Source organism: Choloepus didactylus, chromosome 4 (genome assembly GCF_015220235.1).
Source record: "Choloepus didactylus isolate mChoDid1 chromosome 4, mChoDid1.pri, whole genome shotgun sequence".
Taxonomy (NCBI): domain Eukaryota; kingdom Metazoa; phylum Chordata; class Mammalia; order Pilosa; family Megalonychidae; genus Choloepus; species Choloepus didactylus.
In genome coordinates, this window is record NC_051310.1 from 71,527,536 (window position 1) to 71,552,462 (window position 24,927).

At 34.1% G+C, this 24,927-nt stretch overlaps 2 long non-coding RNA genes across 2 annotated transcripts; both read right to left on the reverse strand.

The window, feature by feature from the left end:
- Positions 1 to 448: 448 nt before the first annotated feature.
- On the reverse strand, positions 449 to 16,163 carry LOC119533233. The gene is made up of 4 exons (XR_005216611.1): positions 16,012 to 16,163; positions 3,872 to 4,004; positions 3,183 to 3,222; positions 449 to 2,478 (listed from the first exon to the last, which is right to left on the reverse strand). It is a non-coding gene; the product is annotated as an uncharacterized LOC119533233 (long non-coding RNA).
- Positions 16,164 to 16,637: 474 nt separating this feature from the next.
- On the reverse strand, positions 16,638 to 21,132 carry LOC119531515. Its single transcript, XR_005216324.1, has 4 exons — positions 20,088 to 21,132; positions 19,556 to 19,666; positions 18,872 to 19,018; positions 16,638 to 17,537 (listed from the first exon to the last, which is right to left on the reverse strand). It is a non-coding gene; the product is annotated as an uncharacterized LOC119531515 (long non-coding RNA).
- Positions 21,133 to 24,927: the final 3,795 nt, after the last annotated feature.

Genomic DNA, 24,927 nt, shown 5'->3' on the forward strand with positions numbered 1-24,927 from the left:
TGCAATATGCAAACCATTTTTAATGAAAATTAGCATTGCTGTATGCAATTGCCTTGTGCTTCTGTCCCAGGAAATATTTTCAAGGGCAATTTTGCAATATTTACTGAAATCAAAAGTATGCATAAGTGATGATCCAACAATGCCATTCCTAGAAATCTATCCTATAGAACTTGGAGCCCAAGAGCATTACCATAGCTATATAATGATTTACATTACAATTTTTTTATATATAGTAGTAAAAATGAATACACAAATAAGTTAATCCGAACTCCCCAAAATAGGGCAACAGATAAACTCATTATACATATTGTACATCCAATGAAAAGTCCATACATGAGAACTATTTATTAATATAGACACATGTTCACAGCGCATTTTTAAAATGCAAGTTGCAAAACAGTATCTACCATAATGATCACATAATTTTTAACATTAATTCCATGTAAACTTATATCAACTTAGGAAAGTTATTGGCCACAACAACAAAAGTGGTCAACTCTTGTCACTACTAGCAAGTAGGGATGGAAGATGGCAGAGGAATGACCACTTAGCTTTATATTGTTTAATGACCCATTCTTCGTGGCCTTACTTCAGTGTACTAGGTCCAGCATAAATGACAAGGAAATTAAAAGTAAAAACAAAAAAACGTTTACAAAGAGACACTCAACCTAGCTTTCAGAGCCAAGAATTCAAAGGCTTAAGTGCAGATTTTTCCCATTTATTACTTATCTTCATATTTTGTACACTTATGACTCAAAAAGGGCATGGGAAGAAAAGACATTCTCTCTTTTGGTTTCCTACATCTAGCCACCTTCCTCAGAATATCAAAAGACCTATGCTTTAGGCCAGGAGTTGACAAACTACCACATACAGTCTAACTCCAGCCAACCACATTTTTTTTTTTTTTGTAAACAAAGTTTTCCTAGAATACAGACATACTCATTACTTCATGCATCCGGCTATGGCTGCTCTCAGAAATACAATGACACAGATGAGTAGCTTTAACAGCATGATCTGTAAAGTGAGGCCCTTTACAGACAAGTTTGCTAACTCCTGGCATAGACTATAAAAAACTATATTGTCTGGGTACTAACTTGTGTCATATGTAACTTAAATGTTTAGAATTGGGACATTGGTATTTTTATGTCCTAAAGATCATTTTGAACTTAGGAAATGATCAGCACAACAAAATATTCTGAGATAGATTAGATTAACTATGAAAGTACAAAACAATCTTCTCTGGGAGTAAAATAAGTGGTTATTTCAAGAGGAACTAAGTTCTACCTCAGCACCCAGCTGGCATGAGCAGAAAAAGATGAGAAAGGAGACATCATGTATGTACACATTTATGTAATTTTTAAAACACTAAATCTTCTGTTAGTAAAAGTGACTGACTTTAAAGGGAAAAGATAATAAGGTCTTGAAATTCTTGACAGTTGTTTTTATTGCTGTCACTGTACTATACAGGTATAGATGTGATGCTCCCTGCACAAACCCAGCAGATGAAATAGGCTGAGCAAAGTAGTTATTACTTCCATGAGTAACAGTGCAGTGTATCATCCAGAAATAGACAATTAAAACTCAAGTAAAAACAGTTCTCTATTTTTACCCTACTTAGGTTAAGCAGGAAAAAAAAACAAAAACCAGGGTAATGTAGAAGAGGAATATCCTTCATGCCTTCAGCTTTTATTCCAGAAAAATCCCAGTGATACGAAGAAAATGATCGGAGCACGTGCTGTACATGATGGTGTCACCATGACTCAAAATGTCACACAGAGCTATTCCTCTCTTTTGACACAACCACAATTGTGATGGGGAATCCAAGTCTTACGTTTGGGCATTGGGAAATAGGTGAACTACAGCTTTCCCCAGCTACTGCATGAGAGTGAAACTTCTAAATTCAATAATACATATGTTTAAGAGGATCTTATTTGGTACCTCTCTGCAAAATGTGGGCTCATAACTCAAATAAGAAGCAATGTATTTTGCAAATGGTACCAAAACTGACATACGAAAGGCACACGACTTGTGAGAAACCCTGGCTGTCATCTGGGGCATGAGCAAGGTATTCATTGGGTTAAATTAATTTCATTTACTATACACAACTCTCATTTCCATTTGTAAAAACAAATAAAGTACAGTGAGGTAAATGCAACACCAGAGAAGGGCACAAAATATACCAAGGCCACAGAGACATGCCACCAAAGTCACCTGAATAACTGACAATCAGAGAGTTCCAGAGCAGTCCAGTTAAAGTCTCAACAGCATTCAAGGCAATTATTTGCAAAAAAGCAGGACACTTCTCTTCCTGGCGTTACTCACATAAAAGTGATGCCCTTTAAGATACAAAAATGCAATAAGATCCTAGAAGGGAGGAATAACCACACCATTTGTGTGATGCTGTAGATGGGACCACCGCAGGTGTGTGTGATCCTCTTGTCCACATTGTTACCACCTGGGAGAGTACAGATGGAGAGACTGCAAATTAAAATAAACAGCAGAGTATAAAGTATCCATAACCATGCCTCATGACAAATCAGTATCATCTCCAAATGATATCCAAAAATAATATTTACTAGTATGCCAGAGAAAACAGCTCCTATGATCCTAATGCTAAATAAACTCTAAGCAAAAAAAACCAGTTATAATTATTGTACAGAAACTGAAGAAACTCATTTTCCTTCCTCTGACCATTTACTATGAATTGAGTACCCATCTCCTGTTCCAAATTACTGCATGCCAGTCAACCACCCATCTCCTCCTTGAACAATCATTTCCTATGTACTTTCTGAGTGCTAATAAGACATGGGGCAAAGGAACATTTATAATGTATTCTATATATTCCACAGTATTTCATGGATATCTTTCCCCACTCCAAAACCCATCACGTTTTCATAAATCTATTCTCCCCTTTATCATGGATGCTTCTTACACCACTTCTGACAGTACTAACTGGAAGAAAACTCCTTATATTTCAACTCCTAATTTCATTAAGTATTGCTTCCTAACAACAGACAACTCTAAAATCCTGGCTTAAATTGTCACCTCAAAGCAATCCCATAGGACAGACAATGCATTTAATGAAACAGATTTAGTGTCAAATATCTCAGACAAGATGCTAATCCATCAACACAGCAAACAGCATATCTTAAAAATAAGAATACAGGCCTTAATGTTCTTACCTTCACACAAGTTCTCTTTAGTCTTTGCTAGTGAAAGATGCTTGTGAGAGAAAAAAGTAAAATATTTAAAATATTTGAAGAATCTTCGTTCAATAACAAAATGGAATTGTATTACTTCCACCACCCCAATACTGGAATATTCCTCAGCTCCCATTTGCTCACCTGACTTCCTAACTGATATTAGCAATATATTATATCATGTACTTGAAGTAAAATTCAACCTCCTACTGTCACTGCAAGCCATCGTTATTTGCAGCCAAACCTACCTCCTAATGACTTTACTTTCTACCATCTTTTTACACCCCTTTCTCTCGTCTTACCCTGACTTCTCTATTTCCCTCTACACACTCAGCCTTAATGCAATTATTCCAAAGAATAAATTATTGCGTACCAGAGAATTTTAAAGTGAGATTCTGATCACTGATCAGATAACAATCTATGGTAACAGTAGACAGGAATAATAAATCAATAACTATGTTTCAACACTGCATCAAAATTAAACATTAAGAGCCCTTTTATCTCTTACATTGCATCTAATTGATAACTCCATTATTTAACAATACTGTATTTTTTTTGGAATATAAAGTGTTTGGGATTTTAAAATATTACAGATAAACTGGATTCAACGTCAATATGGTCAAAACAAAACAAAACAAAAAAAAAATCACGGAAGTGCTACTGATCCTTACCAGCGCTTTTGAAGAATGGAGTCCATAGAAACGTTAACCAAGAACAATAATTTAGATGAACATGGAAATTTCTGGCAGTGAAGCATCTAAAAGATCTCACTTCTTACAACAGGTAACAACACCACAGTTAAAACTGCAGAAAAAATGGGGAAATTGTGAAATATACCATCATCAGCATAACATACAGAAGGTGAAGATGGCTCATTGATCAACCTCCTGAAAGTCTCCAAACTATTGAATCATAAAATATCATGATTAGAGGAAACTACTTTGTGATCTCACTATAGCTGGTTTTTGTTTCTTTGCTTTTGATAGTTTACTGCTACCACACTTTGTCTGAAAATCCAAACATTAAGCTTCTCTGATTTTATAAAAAAACAAAATAACCTATGGCAAGAATGCAGCTCAATTTCTCATTTATGCATTTGTTTTTTACATTCAACTATTATTTATTATAAATCATTGAACTTACATAATTTTATTAATTTATATGTATTATATAATATGTAACTGTGTGTTGTATTAATAATTTATGTATTGATTTATATTAATAGTTCAATTATTTTAAATTATTGTTTTATTTTAGTTGTGACTGTTATTTATCAGTCTATTCCTCTATGCATCAAATTCCTGTATTGTCCGTTCTTAAATCAATCATCAGTCAATCCACCCAGAAAATACAATACATGTATCTATTTACTTATACGATGTTTAATTCATGCACAAGTCCCCTGAATACATCTAAGCATTGATCTATACATTCATCCATTATTCTAGCCATCCATGCTTGCATACCTCAAATTAAATACTCATATTATTTTATATATTATCCATACACACAACATTCCATTCCAGAATCTATTCAAATTCCAACATCCAGGCATCTAACCATCTACACCTTTAACTCCATCAGTCCAGATATTCAAACATACATCCAACTAACACCCTGGTTTCAAAACATTCATTTTGATTCTTGAATCCAACCTTCCACTCACATATTCTTGTTTCTAGTTATTCTTACACTATTCCATCCATCCAATCATTCATCCATCCGTTATTGCATACTAAATTCCATAAAGCATTCTTCTAAACCTTCTTTCCAAATATCCAATGAATGTACTCACTCATCCATTCTTAACATCCACATAAGCTTTATCAACCCATGTGTATTAATTACTGCATTTCATCCATTATTCTTGAGTTCTGCCTCCCTCTCTTCCATCCATCCGTCAATCCTTCCTCCCATATTTCTCCTCCTACAACCAAGCTTTAAAAACCACCAATACAGTCCAATACTTCTCTGTATTTATCTACCATTCCTTAAATTCTTGGATGTTTTATCCATCTTTAGTAGTCAATCTTAAGTCACCACTTCAAAATCTCAGAGACTTAAAACAAATGTATACTTCTCATTCCCAACAAGTTCCCTGTGGGTTCAGACTGACGGCTCTCCATAGGTACTGTGCTTCATGCAACAGTTCATTAAGACAGTCCAAATGCTGCAGCTCCCAGGAAGATATATTCCACACTTCCTATTCTAAAAATAAAGAAGTAGGATAATGGAAATGGTGACTAAGGAGACTAAGCCTATTGTAATTGTGCCTGAGAGTCACCCCAGAGAACCTCTTTTGTTGCTCAGATGTGACCTCTTTACCTAAGCCAACTCAGCAGGTGGCTCACTGCCTTCCCCCCCTACCTGAGACATGACCCCCAGGGGTCATGTCTTTTAAAGAAGATTGTATAACAATGTAGCTTACATAATATAACAATTTAGCTTACATGTCTTGAAGACGATTGTCTAACGATGTAGCTTACAAGGGATGACAGTGTGATTGTCAAAGCCTTATGGATCACACTCCCTTTATCCAGTGTATGGATAAATGAGTAGAAAAATGTGGACTAAAACTAAATGAAAAATAGGGTGTGGGGGGGAGATGATTTGGGTGTTCTTTTTTACTTCTATTTTTTATTCTTATTTTTACTTTCTCTGGTATAAGGAAATTGCTCAAAAAATATTGAGGTGATGAATGCACAACTATATGATGCTACTGTGAACAGGTGATTGTACACCACAGATGACTGTATGGTATGTGAATATATCTCAATAAAACGGAACTTAAAAATAAATACAGGTACCCAGAGAACCTCTTTTGTTGCTCAGATGTGGCCTCTCTCTAAGCCACAGGTAAACTCACTGCCCTCCCCCACTCACCTGTGTGGGACATGAGACTCAGGGGTATAAAACTCCCTGGCAATGTGGGACATGACTCCCAGGGATGAGCCTGGACACAGCTTCGTAGGATTGAGAAATCCTTCTAGGCCAAAAGGAAGAAGGTGTCAGTGCTTGAGAGATTTCAAATGGTCATTCTGGATGCAACTCATGCATTAGATAGATATCCCTTTTTAGTTTTTAGTTTATTAGAATAGCTAGAAATATCTGAAACTGTTGAACTGCAATTCAGCATCCTTGATTCTTGCAGACAATTGTGTGACCATATAGCTTATATGGCGTGACTATGAGATTGTTATGGCCTTGTGGATCACACTCCCTTTACCCAGTGTATGAACAGTTTAGTGGAAAAATGTGGCAGAGTAGATGAATAGTGGGGGGAGGAGAAGGGGTGAGGGATGTTTTGGATGTTCATTTTCACTTTTTATTTTTTGAATTAATGAAAGTGTTCAAAAATTGTGGTGCTTGGTATATAATAACTATGTGATGGTACTGTGAACAACTGTACACTTTGAATGATTGTACGGTGCGTAAATATATTTCAATAAAATTGCATTAGAAAATAAGTAGGATAATAGAAATGGGGAAGATTCTAAGAAGGCCAAGCTAGGACAGGAGAGAACAAAGGACAAGTAAACATCTCCCAAGGCCTAATAAAAAATTCTCCATCCCCTAGATAAGGGGCAGAACAATATCTTCCCAGTGGATTTCAAAATTTCTATGGACTGACTATCCATCCCTTCAAGTTTCATGTTTTCATTATAGTTGGCCTGTCCCTGCTCTAGCATGTACACTGGGAAGTGGGGTGCAGATTACTGTCTTTTAAGTTCATATATCTCTGTATCTAAGCACATACAGATCTTATCTATGCATTAATGCAAATCAACTTCCAATGAAGGGATCCCTGTGCATAAGACCAGAGATAAACTGCAGTTTTAGCTGGATGAGACTATCTGTTGCTCCCAAAGGTAAAGTTTACTGCACATGTAGAAACTAAACCTCATTATACGGGACCAGAAAAATAACCTATCGTAGCCATTACTGGCACTGTCCATTCTCCTCTCCTTTTGAAAACACAGGATAAATATACTTCCTAAACCCTAATGACTATGTAACTTGTTTGGCTGAACATAACATGTGTCATTTCCATATAAAAGCATTTAAGAGCTATTGCGTGACTTCCATACTCTTTCCCTCAGTCACAATAAACAACAAAATCTTACATTAGGTGGCAGGAACATAATGTATTCCTGTCTGTGACGTGCTGCCTATGAACGACAGCCATAAGCAAAGAATCCCTAACAATATATATTGGACAGTTATCCTGAGAAACAGATCTTTAGCATTTTAAGTTACTGAGAGTTAGGAATTATCTTTCTGGAATAAAACACCATTGACCGTCTATATATTTTTTCCTGCACAAATTCTTCAATTCATCCATTCCTATAATACTAAATTCTTGCAATTACATTATTTTTGTTTCTTAATTCCTTCCAGGATACACTTACAGATCCATTCATCCACTCATCAATCCACACATGTACCCATCCACTTCAGTATCACCAGTCTTCTCTATCCATCTTCCTGGACTGGAAACCACCAATACATCCATTCCTGCATTAGTTAATTTATTCACCCATTGTGGCATTTATCTAGTCATTCAATGAAGCAACCCACCATTTGTGAATTCCACACATCAATCACATATGCACCAGCCTACTAGGCAGGCAGAGCTCTGTAATGCCAGGAATTCTATACAGACCCTAAGTTGTTAGCTTAAGTAAAATTTTCTCTCACTAATGGAAATCCAGTCAACCTGGCACTACAGATGACCTACCTATCTTCTGATTTCAAAATCTTTATTACATCAACTCTCAGGAAGTTATAATCCTGACTAAATCCTTCAAGATTTACAACAAGAATCACTCTAAAGGAAAAAGAGCTAAGAATTTATTTTGGAAATTCTCACTGCTCTGCTAGATAAAACTTGATTCATTATTCCCACCATAAAAAAAAATGCTACCTTCATACATACACAAATTTACAAGAATATATTCTATGATGACAAAAATAATTGTTTTCCTTAACTATGTAAATCCAAATTTCTCCCTTTCTTGTTTAATTTATACATTCTTACATAATACAGACATCCATTTATTTCATAGCTAATTCCCTCACATCCAAAGCTCCATGTAACAAAACTTTATTAAAAGCCCTTAATTGTTTCAGCTACCAGCAAGGCATTGGTAACAAAGACAGTTATCACAGTTAGGATGATAAAAATACTGTTTTGCTATTTTAATTTCCTATATCCCAGCTCTACCCATTTCAACTATTATGGCATTGCCTTACAATTTTCACCTATATCCCAGAAATGTTTCTATAGTAGTATACAAATATAAATCAATACTCATTTCAATTGCAGGTAACTACAACATGCATTAAGGATTTGCCATAGTTTACTTAAGTTCACTAGGCACTAAATAACCCTCCACAGAGATCTGGCCATTTTACACTCCTATCAGCAATGTATGAACATGCCTGATTCTCCTCAATTTGCTGAAAGACGTCTTTGTCAATCTTCAGGAGTTTTGCTAATCTAACAGTTGAGAAATTAATTGTATATTCACTGTCTTCTCAACTCTCATTATTGTAAGCAAATCAAATAATCTTTTTATATTGTGAAGAGCAACTTATATATTTTTTCTGTGAATTACTTGTTCAAATCATATTTTACTATAAGATTTTTAGTATTTTTCTCCCCTCTTTTTGGGAAGAAAGTTCTTTCCTTATATTAGTGATTTAAGATTTCTTATGTGATACAAGTTTCTTTTCCCAGTTTATAATTTGGCTTTTGCTTAAGCCTCTGATTCATATTAAATTGTTCCTTGTCTATGATGAGGAATGGATCAAATTTTCTATTTCTCCATTTTTCTAACAAATTTTTACCCACTGACTGCAGATGCCAATTTTACCAATTTTACCAAGAGGCACAGATGGAGCAAGATCAAGATTCTTCAGTGCCATACTAACTGCACATATGGAAACGTATGGATGCCACTTAGGGATGGCCCTGGTGATCCAGGATACCCTGATATTTGTATATTCCCATAGACAAAATGCCATGTTAACTTGGGCAAAAACTTAGTTGAATTCTAGATGGATAGTGAACCAACCTCATTAATAATACTATCATGCCTCACCTTAATGGAAAAAAAGTGTGGCTCTGTCACCACACAAGAGGACACTGACACATACTATAAAAGGAGTAGTATTAAAGTAACCCTCTTATATGGAGCTTAGCAAGTTAAAAAAAGGTACATAAAATGGTGACAGAAGATAGCCACTTAAGTTTAAGAACTCAATATTAACGTATAGTCAAATACTTTCATTACAAATACTTAGTGTATTTTCTTCAATCTTCAATAAAAATGTGAAAAACACCAATTTCACAGAAAGATAAATGCACATTTAAGATTATTTTAGAAGATATGAGCTAAATTGTAGAGAAATATACCACACATCTTCAAAAACAATAGTATATCTCAAAGTAAAAGTAACTAATGGAAAGAAAAAAATTCTTAAAAAGAAAAAGGAAATCTTTAAATGTAAAAAAGAAACTACTGCATAGGTAAATATGAATGAGATGCAAATGATTTTTATAAAAGCAAATATAAATGAAATTAACCAAATTTCCAGCTGTGCATGTGAACTGTATATTACATTTGAATAAATGTGAATAGAAAAACAATTAAAATATAGATGTTTTATCCTACTTTGTCTATGTGTAAATGTTTCATAATTGTAATGCTAGCATTACTGTACTAGCAATACAACTGTTTCTTTGCAGTTCTATCTTTAGAATGTAGTGTATATGAAATCAGGACTTCATAATTCTGAAAGTGGTAAGTGAAGGTCAAGAATCATGCATTCTTCCTGAACTTTCATCTGAATTGAAATTTAAAATACTACAAAAGTAATAATCTAAATTAAGAATTTATTTAGATATGTGCACTCATTATTTAGAATAAATAGAAATATAATATAAATAGAATAAATGTGAAATCACTAATGAAATAATAGAGGTCAGGTTTTATAGCTGTAAAGCTGACAGCAAATATTATACACAAATGATTCTCAACATTACAAAAATATACCCAAAAAATTGATGTTATGTGGTATCAATTATGAAGTGATGCAATAGGAAGTTATTTCTACAACTAATTTAACGATTTCTATAACTAATTTAATGAATGAATCATGAATCAATAATGAATCAATTATGAGATGATGCAACAGAAAGTTATTTCTACAACTAATTTAATGAATGAATTGTAAATGACCATAGAAAATTAGAGAAAAATGTTAAACACTACCACTACCACAGAGCTATGATCCACCATGTCAGGAATGTAGAAATGTGAAAGTTGCACAGGGAAATTAAACTACTTCCCTTGGTAAATGTCAAGAAAAAAATTAAAGAAAAATTGTAGATCAAGACACAGAGGTGATTAAACTACCAAATGGAATGGTATACACTCAGAAGAACTGAAAGCAGGGACATGAATAGACACTTGCACACCAATGTTTATTCACACTTGCCAATAGATGGAAACAGCCCAACTGTCCATCAACTGATGACTGGATAAACAAACTGTGATATATACATACGATGGAATATTACACAACTGTAAGGAAAGAAGTCCTGAGGCATGCAACATGGATAAACCTGAGGACACGATGTTGAGTGAAATAAGCTAGACACAAAAGGACAAATATTGTATGGATTCACTAATATGAAATAATTATAAAGAGCAAAGTCTCTGAGAGTTAAAATCTAGAGTAAAGTTTACCAGGAGACAGAGTGTAGAGAATGGATAGATGATGCTTAAGGCGTACTGTTAAAAAATTAAAAATAAAATAAATCTGTAGGTGCTGAATGAACACAATTGTTCAAAAATATCTAAAATAATGAAATTCAGGCTTGAATGAGATTATCAATATCTAATATTACTGAATATTCCCATGAATTTAGTTAATTTTTAGTATTTTTAAGCACTTTGTATGATGATTATGCTAAAATCAATGCCCTCAGGTACCTTGAGATATAATGAAGTACACATGGAAGAAATTATAAAAGCCAGCTAAAAGGAGATATTTTCTGATGGGGGATGGGAAAATATAAGTGCATCACTGTATTCTATTTGAAACATATTTAAGATATAACTTGACCATTAAAGCATGACCATTTCAGGACATCGATACTAAATCTAATTAAATGGAGAAAAATTACTCTAAATTAAGACAAAGATGGACTGCTTCTATTAGAATGATAAAGAGTCAAACACATAACAAGTTCTTGTGGTCCTTGGTAACAATTACCTTGATATAGAGATATGCGTATTAGGGACAAGGTACTTTTCCAAAACCCCTGGCATTTTTAGAAAGATAGGCTATACCTTTAAATTAAAACTAAAAGAAAACCTGAATATAAAAATTGTATAACACAGTGTACCTTGAGGGAGACATTGCTTAAGACTAAATACAAACATAAATAAGTTATTTCATGAACTAGTACAACACTTCTACAAAGAGTGAACAGACATGGGGAGAAAAGTACTTATTGCAAGCTATGGACTACAGTTAACAGTAATATCCTAATATCCTTTCAACAGTAACCAAGTGTATCGCACTAATACCAGGGGTCAATAATAGGGGGGATAAGGGGATATCAGGTAACTTTTCTTTTTTTAAGTCTGTTTTTTTTTTTTTAAGCAATGAAAATGGTTTAAAATTCAATGTGATGATGATCATACAACTAGGTGATAACACTGAGAAACTGATTATATACTTTGGATAGGTTATATAGTATGTGACTGTGTAGCTCAGTGAAAACTAGAGAGGTCAGTGATGGTGACTAAATACACAAATGTAAAAATGTTTTTAAACAGGGGAGAACAGATGAATGGTAACCTTGCAGGATGTTGAAAAGGGGAGGGTACTGGCGGAAAGAATATAACCAATGCAACTGGAAACGGGTTAACAATAAATTGTAGGATGCTCCCATTAAACTTGACAGGGGCAAAATACCAAAGCTGAATGTCTGAAAGGGCGGGGTGTTGGGGAGAGGTACGGGATTCTTGGTAGTGCTGTTGGTTGACTGACCTTATTGCTTGGTAGTGGTAACTGGTTGACTGACCTTATTGCTGTATTTTATTTTTACTTTTCCTTTTATCCTTTTTATTATTTTTTGTTCCAATTTTTTTTTTTTTTGAGTAATGAACATGTGTAAGTGCTAACTGTGGAGACGAATGCACAACCATATGATGATACTGTAAACAATTCTGCACTGTGGATGACTGCATGGTATTTGAATACATCCCTATAAAATTGCAGGGGGAAAAATAAACAGAGGGACACAAGTGCTGGAGAGAACTTGGGAGAGGGAGATGTATGTGTTCACTGTTGGTGGGGAAGTAGAATGGTGTACCCTATCTGGAGGACAGTATGGTGGTCCCACAAGAATCTAAATATGTGGGGGTTTCAAGGTCCTGCAACCTCAGGATGGGGTATATACTTGGAAGACCGGACAGCACAGACATGAATGGACATTTACACACCAGTATACATGGCAGCAGTATTCAATACTTCCAATAGACAGAGGTGGCTAACAGTACATTCATGAACAGAATGGTGAACTGTAGTGTATGCATACAATAGAAAACTGAGCAGCTACAAGAAATGAAGCTGTGAGACATGCAACTACATGAATGGATCTTGAGTACAGCATTTTGAGAGAAGGACAAACATTATAATGCCTCACTAATATGATCTAACTATGTGTAAACTCTGACAACTGAATCCTAGGGCACAGCTTATCAGGGAAATGCTTACTGTAGTGGCCCCTAGATTATAAACTCTTAAAGCAGTCACATCTATTCCTGAGTGGTAACAGTTATCTCTAAATCCTGAGATGCTGAGCTACTGTGTATAACCTGGTTGGTCTGTGGAACTTTGGGTATCTGTGTGACACCTGAGACTCAGAGTTAGAACTTGGCAGCAATGAATGTCAGAAAGGCAACTGCTCAAAGAATTCAGACTTAAGAGATACGAACGAAGAGGATCCGGTTAGGACTAAGGGAAATCAGGTTCAAGGATAAAGGACAATACTGACTGGGTTTTCAAACCACAATTTATGTGGGAAACCAAGGGAGATGTTTCTCTGGTATAGGATCTACCTTTTCTACAGCACACTAGCCCAATCAGTTTGTTTGAACACCATGGGTGCAGGCAGCTTTGAATGGGAAGTGGGATTTGATGAGTTTGTACAGACTGGGGTGAAATCCCGACACATCCCAGAGTGATATGGGCAGAGAGTATAAATATATTTGAGGGGCCCCCCAAGGAGCTGGGGAGAAATGCGGCAATACCTGATTTTCCTGCAAACACTGAGGACTCCCAATTTAGTGGGCCAAGCCCTTGATCTGGGGGCCTTCCTCTGTGAGGCTAGTTACTGCAAAGGAGAGGCTAAGCCCACTTAAAATTGTCCCTAGGAATTCCCCTCAGAGAGCCTCTGTGTTGCTCAGATGTGGTCTCTCTCTCTAAGCCCACTCCTCTTCACTGAGTTTCAGCCTTTCCCCCTACATGGAACACTGACTGCCAGGTGTGTGATTCCCCCCTGGCAATGCGGGAAATGACTCCTGGAGATGAGCCTGGACCCAGCACTGTGGGACTGAGAGGATCTTCTTGACCAAAAGGAGGAAGAGAGATAAAGCAAAGTAGGGTTCCAGTGCCTGAGAGACTACAAATGGAGTAGAGAGGTTACTCTGAAGGGTGTTCCTATGCACTATACAGATAACACCTTTTAGTGTTGGAATGGCTAGAGGGAAATACCTGAAGCTGTCAACCTGCAACCCAGTGACCTTGATTCTTGAAGATGACTGTATAACAATACAGAGTGCATAGTATGACTGTGTGACTGTGAATACCTTGTGGCTTGCACTCCGTTTATCCAGTATAAGGACAGATAACTGGGAAAATGGGGACAAAATGTATAGTGTGGGATAGAGGGAATGGAAAAATCTAGGTGTTCTTTTTTGATTTTATTTTTATTCTGGAGTGAGGAAAAGGTTCAAAAGTTGATTCTGGTGATGAACACAACTGTATGATGGTGCTGTGAAGTTGATTGTACACTGTGGATGACTGCAGAGTGTGTGAAGACACCTCAATTAAACTGCATTAAAAAAAGTAAATGAACAATGTGGGAAGGGGAATGGGATGTTTTGGATATTCTTTTTCATTTTAATTTCCATTTAATTTTTGGGGGTAATGAAAATGTTTAAAGTTTGATTGTGGTGATGAAAGCACAACTATATGACAATACTGTGAACCACTAATTGTACACTTTGGATGACTGTAAGTTATGTGATTATATCTGAATAAAAATGCATTGAAAAAAGTTTAATGTGATGATTATATAACTAGGTGATGACACTGAGACACCAACAATTATATACTTTGGATGGATTACATGGTATGTGACTAAACATCAATAAAATTTGCAGTTAAAATGATATGAACAACATTCATCAAATTCTCTACATTAAATATTGAAGGTGAAAATTAAAAAAATTTTCCTAAATAAAATTACAAAAAAGCATAATTTCAGAAAAAAAAAAAACCACACATGTAAGAACAACAAAAAATGTGGAGGGAAATATCCTAGACTAATAGATAAAAATGGCTCAAATAAAACTGGATAACCCCTGCTTGGATGCACATGTGCTCATCAAATTGTTATACTTTGGGACAAATGAGAAATTTCAATGAAGATTTTCATTAGAAGATATTAAGGAAGTATAGTTAGGTATGAATATACTCTTACTTAAAAATGATTATACACATACAAACCTATTTAGGATTGAAATGTCACATTAATAATTTTCAAAATAATGCTCAAGAAACAGTATGACATGTTAAAAGGACACAGGATAAAGGAGTCCTGCAAGGCTAACTGTGGGAAAACTAGAGCAAAACAAAAATACAGTAATGAATTTTAAACCCCAAGTAAATATCCATAATTCATACTTCTATAAGTAAGTGAAAACTAAATGGGGGAGAATGGACAAGTATGTAAAAAAAATCGTAATTTGGCATATGTAATTTGGCAAACACCGTGGGAATTATTGCAGGTAAGTAACAATGACACCGAAATTAGGTGATGACCTATGGCAAGAAATATATTTGCAGTCTCGCAGTATCAGTAATGTTATCATAATGTGCTCCCTGATGATTAAATGAGAAGGATACATCGTATCTATAGCATTCTTTCTAAAATGCACAACACTTCAATATAATAATGACAAAACAACAGAAAAATCAACATTGAAGGACACCCTATAGACTCCTCAATATTGTCAAGATCATGAAATCAAACCAAGTCTTGGTAACATTCCCAAAAAGGAGCCTAAATGTGATAGCTATATGCCATGTGATATCCTGAAATAAATACTGAGTCAAAAAAATGACATTAATACTGGAAATTTCAGTAAGGAACATGGATCAGTTAACAGCATATTCATCCAGTATGAAAATAACCAGTCATTTTCTACTTCCACATATTCTGGAAGTACTCAGCAATGTACTTTGTCAAGATAACAAAAAAATGATGACAAATTGTGAAACAAGAATAAAAAAGGAATTAAATGAAATGCTGTTTGGAAAATGATGTGAACAAAAATGGCTTACATGTATCAATTAGAAAATAAATTCAGGGAAAATAAATACGGGAAGAAAGATCACTAAATTAACAAGACAAATTCCTAAGAATGAATTTTGGAAAAAAAAAATACTCAGTAAAGCTGTACTAGCAGTAGCACAATATAATTGGATTAAAAACAGAAAGACATACCTTGTAGTTGGATAGGAAGAATGAATTTTAAAGGGAACAATTTCTCTAATTAATCTATTAAACTTGGTGCAAATGAAATTAAAACTGCACTTTTCCAACTTGCAAAATTATTATAAGCATCAATTAGGAGAAAAAATATGAGTACAGACAGTGAATCTCCTGAAAAAGAAGAGAAATGAAAAAGAACTCAATGGAATAAATAAGACTGCATAAATCATCAGTAAATATCAAGAAGGTTAGGCATAGAAATTAATAAAAGTAAAGGCAATAATATGTGGGAATTTTCTGATTATGGAAGAATTTAAAATAAGTGATAACTGCTAACGTGAAGGTAATTTTGAAAATTTAATGCCTTAAAACCAAAGTAATGACTCATTCATAAAGAAATGACAGAAATAATTGTTAGAAAATAGAAAATACAAATGTATGACACTAATGTAAATATTTTAACAAATACAAAACTCAAAAGCCATGCAACATAAAATGGTTTTTTTGAATACACAAGTTCTGTACAACCAAAAATAAAGCAGCAGAATCAATTAAGTGGGAAGAAAACATGGTATTTGTTGTGCAATGTATGAAAATCAGAAGACTGACATTGTTCATTATAAACGAGCCCTTAGAAATCAGTAGAAAGTACCTATTATTTCAAGAGAAATGAAAACATTCCAAGAATAATGAGAACACAGAAGTGAAATACAAATGACTATTAATGTGATCATGATCAAGTTGACTGCCTTACTTTTAGAGGGAATTTTCACTCAAAATGCATATTTTCCTTTCTTTTGCCCCAGCAGTTTCAATTCACAGGAATTATTCCAATAAAAGTACATAAAGATCTATTAAAGAACATGTCATCAATGAATTTACATATCTTTTACCAAGAGAGGTAAAGCTATATAAACAAATTAGAACAAGGGGCTCAAGAAAGGGGTAAAGGAGAAAATAAATTATGATCCCCTAAAACACTACTTACATATTGTTTATGAACATACCCCAAAAGAATGTGAAGAAAATCCCATCAATAGCAGATAAAACTGGGGAGTAGAATCAGGAGAAAAGATACTTCAGAAGGAAAAATATTTTACTTAAAAAATTAGTATGTCTTCTAAATTTATTGAAAACTGATTTTTATGACTAAGCTTTTAAAATTTATCCAGTAATAAGTGAGAATTGGAAACACATGCACTTCGCATTTATGGGACCACTGGGATGGAGCCGTCCATTCCGTCACCCCGAGCGTCTCTGGGTACTAATGTCTCTGACATTCTGGTTCCGGGGATTTAGTCCAGTGGGAACAACGAAAGCAGTCAACATGCTGGGTTAGAAATCATTATGATGATACATGTGGGTCACTTCATAAATGAGCTTTTTCATTTCTCAGTCTTTTTCTCATCTTCACAGAGTGCCTAGTGCCACACACACAAAGGAGGAGGAGTCGGCAAGCCTTCTTAGGAAGACTGTATCTTAGTTTTGGTGAAAGTGGTGGTAGAAGCAATGTTATCATTTTCCCCTGTGGTCCACACCTGAAAGGAAACCCAGGGAAAATGCAAAAAAAAGTGAGACACCCACCTTATAAGATCTGTAACGGTTAATAAATGTTTTGTGTAAAATGAAATGCAACATTTAATATATTATGAAGAAATTCCAGGTGGCACAAAATTCCTTCTGGAATTTTCTAACAATAAGAATGCTAAATATAGGTAGGTGCCCTTTCTTCTAATACCTTGCTAAAATGTCTTCGACATTATTCTTAGTTTGTGTCTCTTTCAATGATATACTTGGTTTCAACTATGTATTCAGTGTTATTCCAGTCAATTTACATGCATTTCTGCATAGGCAACATAACAAACAGCTGGCCATCAAAATTGTGGTGTAGACACTCTTTTAGGAGTGTCTTCATTCTTCTATATAGATTCTATCTAGATTCGTGTAACAAACTTTAGAAGGGGAATAAGTAAAAATGAGAAACAAACAACTGCTGATGCAATGGTGAATGCATTCAGAGCTTAGAATTCACTATTCGCCAGACTATTATTGATTTCTTTAACAACTTCCCCTTCTCAGTATTGTAGAGGTTTCATAGCTTTATTGGTTTCATGACTTTGTACATTAAAACATCAACCTATTCCACCCAGGCTCTACTCACTTTTCCTTTCCCCAAATTGACTTAATGTTATATATAATGTCTTTTATTCTTTCTTATCTCTTCCCTAGTTTACTCCAAAATCCACCAAATTAAAATAAAGAAAACTTTATCCTATGAGAAGCAATCAATTTTCGGCCTTTTACGAAGTGTTTGCAAGAAATTTGGACTGTGTGAAAAACAGAATTCTGAGTACCAATTTATAGTAACCAATCTCATAGGAACAGATAAGAGGTCATGATGGTAGCATTGTGGAAGGACCACAAAATTTAAAAGATACCCACAGACAGGGTCCACAGCTGTAGCACTTAACTGCTGTTCCTTCTTTCACGTGGTTTCTAGATACTTCCTCTGGGAAATATGTAGGTGCTCTATTTGAAAGCCTCAAATGAGCTAGGCTTTCAAGTAACCCCAAAACATGTATCAGACTTGTGAATGAAGATGCCTCCAGGTGAGTCAAACCCTCTCAACGTCTGTATCACCCTCAGTCATTTGAGATTTCCTAGCTGACCTCACAGACATTCTAGATGCTGTCAGCAGTCCTGACCCACTGAATCCATGGATACAAAACAATAACTGCTTTGTCCTTAAGTTTCAGTTACTGTTACACAGCACTATAACCTCGTTAAGTCATTAAGCTTAGGAGGATCAGGTATATAATTCCTGTCTAACCAAAGCCCCCTCCCCCACCTACCCCATCAAATGAGGACTCACATGCCTTAAGATCATATTGCCAAAGGTTATTCCTGGAAGTGAAGAATACTGCAGTGAGGAGTAGAGCAAAAGACCATTCACTGGTGGTGTCATTCTTGGTATTAAAAAAAAGATGGCAAAGGTATACCTTCTTGGAACTACCCTCTCCTGACATGGAAAAAAAAAGGAAATATTGTAGGGTGAGATACACACCATTCTGAGTTGAGGAGACAGGGAAAGTAGAGCGTCATGTTGAACTTTGTCTGTTACCACTTAGACATTTCATCATTCATCAGTCCTGTAGCTGGGCAACTTTACAAAATCAGCAATGACGCCACTCCTTTTCAGAACTAGCCCCTTTCTATCAGTTCCATAACTTCTACCTTTATCACACCCCAAATTAACTGCATTTCCCCATTTCACAACTTCCAATTCTTGGGCACCTGGTCATTTCCATTATAAGAGCATATAATAACTAAATTAACCAAAGGAATACATAAATAATCCTGAGCATTCTGCATCTATTTCTCATCTTTACTTTCGTGGAATATCTTCTAAAAAGACTAATTCACCAATTTGTAGGCACAGCTGGTAATTTCAAGGTCCCCAAGAAGAACAATATCTGCACCAGTATTAATTATTTTCCTCATCCTAAACAAAGGGCCTCATCCCAAAACAGAACTTCTTTGTCTGCTAACTTCTTACCTGTGGTTTGCAATTAAGACTTATGAATTAAAGATCTCCACTGAAGGGTGTTTCTGATGATGTCAGCTGTTCTTAGGTTATCTACAAATGTCTTAATTGCTTCATAATCCCCTGAAAAACATAATATACAATTTAGCAAAGGTGAGATACAAATGAGGCATCTGAACATAACAATTTAGGTTAACTTTAGGCTGGTCAGGAATAGGTAAAGTTGAACCAGCAAGTATCACTAGACAGAGCAATAGATAACCTCATCAGATCATCTTAATGTCAAATCCTCGGAATACAGAAATTATCCCCTGCTAATTTCAATAATCGATGAACTTACAAATATTTACTTTAAATCGTTCTGACAGATTCAAACACTGCAGAAGGAAACAGACAATCCATTCTCCCTTTCTCAGAAATTAAGGGTAACTTATAAGCTGTCTCAAAGACTCTCATCCAGCAACTACTCAACAAATACTCAGGACCTACAAATATGGTATTGCCACTATGAAAATTAACCATCTTTAAATGTTTTGGGACCTACCTCCAATCCCACTGTCTAGCTGCTTCTTTCCTCAGGTGATCCAATACGCTTTGTTTTAATATTTTACGACTCTGCTGCACTAGTCTCTAAATTGCATGTTGTTTGTATGATCATTCACAAAAAAACATTCATAACAGCCACTGGGAAAACAAAGCTGAGTAAAATAGTCAGAACTCTGAAGATGTTGAAAGGCAAGCATGAAGGGAGGTACAGACTGTCTCTTTAAAATTCCCTCTGTTGTTTAAATGTTCCTTTTTAAATCTTTTAAAATTCAAATGCAGAACACAGAAGCAGTTCTTGTGTTTCCACCTCTCTGCCATGTATTCTTCCAATTTTCCATTCACATATAATCACATATTCATGTTGAATTTTCTCATGTAAGCAGTATACCAACATATAAAGCATGCAATGCTTTACTTTGCAAATTCTCACGTGTACAAAAAATTCAAAAATGCAGTAAAATAATCACCATTGTAACAATGATTATAAATTACTTAATTGTTCCCCACATCGCGGGGATTAATTACCATTAAGAGTTTGTTAGAGTAACTAGAGGCAACACACACACACATTTGCAAAGAAAGACAACTAGTTGATGCTTCTTCAAAAACATCATTTTTAAACTTGACCTTAAAATACTAACAAACACTTTTATATTCCAGAATGTTTTTTTTCCAGAGTTTGTATTTATTGGTTAAATGGACTACAATAATTTGTCCCTTTTATACTTACTGATGACTATTTTCAGATGTACAAGTTACTGTTTATTATTTTAATTAATCTATAATATTCTTTCTTCTCTGTAAATTTTCTAGAATTGGAGGATAGGCCCCCAGCAGGAAATTTTACCATTTCATAAATTACACATACTGATTGTCATTGCTAAAATTCTGTTTGAAAAGATATACTGATTTATATTTTAATCACTACTGCATACCTTTAGAAGAAATTTTCCAAAATTATTTTATATACAACAGAGATATAAAGCAACTTTTGGCATTTGTGTTTCATTATGACATAACATATAACTACATCAAGGAAAAAACAAAAAATGTTCATAACCCACAGAAATTGTTTATATATATATATATATATATACACACACACACACACACACATATATATATGCATATGTATATATAGAAACAGACTAGAGAGGAGATTGATATGACTGGGTTATTTCTTTAATATAAAAATCAGCATAGACTTGGCTATAACAGAAATGTTCGTAAACTTAGAAAATTCTGTTAAATTTCAAATAAAAATAAAATTTAAATCACTAAGTATGAATAAGGTAATAATACCCTTTTTAAAAAGCAGTATCAGTTCTTATTTCTAATTTTATGTGTTTATGCATATACAAACATAAAATTATACACATATCTGTCAAGACCATATATATACACACACACTCTGAACATGTGTACATGCAGACATATATAGTGTAACCAAATAAGAATGATTTCTAACAATTTGAATGTTTTCTAACTCTGAAAATAACTTGATTTGAAATTGCCTTCTCATTGTTTCTTTGTTTTTTTGTAAGTATACCAAAGCGCAACGGTTATAATCTAAACTCTTCTTTTTTATGAGAAGATAACATTCTGTAGACGTAGTGGCAATCTCCTATTCCTCTCCCCCAAAACCCACTGTACAAATACTAAAAAGTTATAGTCTTAAGAGGTCAACCATTAATTATCTACTGCATTGCCAAAACTTTTACAGATGTCAGTGAATGTAACTACAATATTTTACAATGAAATATTTCCAATTTTACACCCTGTGAGACTCCAAGTTATCTAGAAATACTAGATTTCTTAAAATGGCATATTTATCTGCTTTTTTACAAAGTCTTCTTGAATGTTGTCATGCAGTGCAATCAGATACAAAACTGTATAGTTCAGAGAGGTAGAATAAAATGTTCTTTATACAAAGACTTTTCCCATAATGGTTATGAAATATATTTATAGAATGACCTATCAGCAACTCAGTAACTACAAAAGTATGATTTAGTTACAGCAGTTTTTTTTAATATACACAGGCACTAAAACTGCAAAGATGAAAGCACGAAACCTTTCTCCTTTCCCTAACAATGTAATAAACAGATGGTAAAAAATATATAGCTCAAAAACCTCATAATTAAATCAATTACACTGCTAACACATTCGCACAGAAGAATGAAACCATGAAATTTTACAATGAAGTATTTACAACTTATACTTTATGAGACTCTATACATCTAGAAATACTAGATGTTAAAAATTAAAAATGATCAGTATATTATGTACAAAGTTGTCTTGAATATTGTCATGCAATCAAGGGAACACATACAGAAGGAGTGTGTATAGTTCCAAGAGGTAGCATAAAATCTCTTTAACAAAGCAATGTATGTTTTGAATGTTAACAGCAAAAAATCAGGATGCTCAGTATATCCACAATAAATTTACCAAATGAATTTACATGGTTTTTCTGGTACAGTTGAACAAATGAAATATACTTCCAATGGCAGCCTTCTATATGGAAATGGCATAAAGGCGTTAAATCTTGTCTCCTTCTCAAAAAAAAATGCATGATAAATTTTTGGTAGCTACAGGAGCCTGTTTTTCAGCAACTTCATTGCCAAGTCAATTGTAAAGAATAATAGAACTACAAATTTACAATGATATATGTAGAAAATTACATTTTGTAAGACTCCGTATATCTAGAAATACTCAGATGTTTAAAAATTAAATCTTAATTATCCATCACTTATGAAGTTGTCTTGAATATCACTATGCAACGAATGAACACAGAACTGTATAGTTACAGAGATTCGATAAAATGTTTTTGTTTTTTTTTTTTTTGCGAAAGTGAATCACATCCTGAACCTAAGTACCTCCTGGAAAATAATATGTACCTACATGTCCCTTAAATAGACAGAGGTATTTTTATATAAAATGGACATGAAAATTTAATGATTCCAATCTTAATTTTTCTTTTATATGAAAATATGGTAAAAAGTATTTGAATCACTATCTCCCTCCCTAACATGACAACATATATAAAAACAACAAAAATAACTCCAAGAGGTCAACTTGTTCTTGAAATTAATTTGTCTGTAACAGTTACAGCAATCCAATGAAGATTACACAAAGGTGAACTAATAATTCATCATCTTTATGTATTTACAAATTCAAATGGTATCAAGTATTATAAAACACAGCTGTTTAACAAAAAACCCATAAAGCCAACATATACAGCTCTTAAACTTAAATACCTGCATAAATTAAGTATTTCAAACATTTTGTGTTAACAATGTTTACAAAACATATGCATATCCGCAATCTCTATAAACCAAGAAAGAATATAAAGCAAAAGCACTGGATATTAATAGACATAAAATCACAAAATATCCAATATGTCCATACCCCTCCCGAGAACCCAGCAAAAAAACAGAAGGAAACCAATGAAAACGTATCAGTAATGTTGTAATGTCTATACATCTAAAAAGAACTGATGTTTTACAGAAACATCAGTCACCTAAAAATCTCACTCAACAGTCTTATAGAGTGGTCTCTATTTCCACAAGAAAAAAGAAAGAAAAAAACTTCTGACATATAATTTTACATAAAAGATATTTACAATATATGACAGCAATTTTTAAAAATCTACAAAGACACATGGTATAAAAAACAAAATCCTACTACTACACACAAAATTACCTAATAAATCTTCTCACACAGTCACCGAGTAAACACACATAGGGGTTTTTTCATCATAACTTACCATTAAGATATTTACCATGTGTGTATGTGTGTGGGGAGGGAGAGCAGTAATTTCTATACACTTAGGAAGTTCAGATGGTGTACAAGAAACCTGACTATTGTTAAGTACAACAGTTAAATGCCTTCTGCTTTGTCCTACCCTCCAATAACCTACTGAACACAGGGAGGGACAAACCAACAATTACATTAAGAAACACTTTACGCATTATACTAAGTCCGTATTAGTGATGCATTATAACATTTGTCTTCTCATTTCTGGAGAAACAAACAACTGATTGTACACTTTGAATGACTGTATGTTATGATGTGATTATATCTCAATAAAAGTGCATTTAAAAAAGAAACATTTTACAAATCTACATATTTATAAATTTGATATAACCTAAAAACCTCAAAACATCTAAAAGAAAAAATATATAAAAATGCCTCAAAACCATCCAACTTACCATTATACTCCAGTAATAAAATCCAGCAATCAAATAAATCCAAAATAGGTGTGGTCTACCAATTTGACTGGCCACACTAAATGATATTATTTGATACATACATAAATATGTATGTACATACACACACACATTCAAATGTCAATGCTAGCAACCCCTATATATCAAAGACTAAAATTTTAAAGCAAAAAGTTACATTCACAAAAACCCTCTTCAGCTACCTAATTATTCACAACATAGAAGTAGTTCTGACAATCAGGGAAAAAATTACTTACTTGATTTATAGTTGACGGATAAATTTATACAACATGCAGATAAATAATAGTTCCTACACTTAAAAAAAAATTATAAAAACTGTCTATTATGGACACATTATACAAAACATCCCTGCGACTGCTCCACAATCTACTGAACTCAGTTGTGATATACTATTTCTATCCAACCCCCCAAAAAAACTTACAAATTACTAAATCACTATACAACTTCAATAAAGTGTTTTAAAATAAGACCAACTAGTATTAAAATTCAATTCCATTGGAAAATGAATATTTTTCTACCCTATGCTATTTCACCACATGTAGAAATTTCTAAATGTTATATAAGAACTGTGTCCACCCAGGGGAGTGAATCTCC